We start from the raw sequence: 1,146 nt of genomic DNA on the forward strand, positions 1-1,146 counted from the left end.
AATACATGATTCGACATACTACTTGTTTGATCTCTCATATGGATCCAATCAAGTACATCTTTGAGAAGCCTGCTTTAACCGGGAGAATTGCCCGTTGGCAGATGTTGTTATCAGAATATGACATTGAGTATCACGCACAGAAAGCCGTGAAAGGAAGCATTCTAGCTGAGCACCTGGCTCACCACCCACTCAATGGTCATGAATCAACCAGTTTCGACTTTCCGGACGAGGACGTCATGTACCTCAAGATGAAAGATTACGACGAGCCGCTACCAGACGAAGGACCTGAGATAGGATCCCAGTGGGGCTTAATCTTTGACGGAGCTGTCAATGCTTATGGACGAGGAATTGGGGCAATCATTGTTACACCTCAGGGTACCCATATTCCATTTACTGCCAGATTAACTTTCAAATGCACAAACAATGAGGCCGAATATGAAGCTTGCATCATGGGTCTCGAAGAAGCCATGGATCTAAGAATCAAACACTTGGATGTATACGGAGATTCTGCTTTGGTCATCAATCAAATCAAAGGAGAATGGGAAACACGCCAACCAGGGCTAATTCCTTACAAAGACTACGCGAGAAGATTGTTACCATTCTTCGACAGGGTAGATTTTCATCACATTCCTCGTGAAGAAAACAACTTGGCTGATGCATTAGCCACACTCTCTTCCATGATTAGGATAAATCATTGGAATGACATTCCTCGGATCGATGTTATGCGCCTGGATAGGCCCGCTCATGTGTTCACAGTAGAAGCAATCATCGACGACAAACCGTGGTATCACGACATCAAGAACTTTCTTCAAAAGCAAGAGTACCCTCTTGGGGCATCAAAGAAAGATAGAAAGACTTTGAGAAAGTTAGCCTGCAGATTCTTCCTGAATGAAGATGTTCTGTACAAGAGAAACTTCGACATGGTTTTGCTCAGATGCGTTGACAGAAAAGAAGCAGAAATACTCATGAGAGAAATACATGAAGGTTCCTTTGGTACTCACACCAATGGACATACCATGACAAGGAAAATACTGACAGCAGGATATTATTGGCTGACGATGGAGTCAGATTGCTACCAGTACGCAAAGAGGTGTCACAAATGTCAGATCTACGCCGATAGAATTCATGTGCCACCATCTCTGCTCA

Source organism: Vicia villosa, linkage group LG7 (assembly GCF_029867415.1).
Source record: "Vicia villosa cultivar HV-30 ecotype Madison, WI linkage group LG7, Vvil1.0, whole genome shotgun sequence".
Lineage (NCBI taxonomy): Eukaryota > Viridiplantae > Streptophyta > Magnoliopsida > Fabales > Fabaceae > Vicia > Vicia villosa.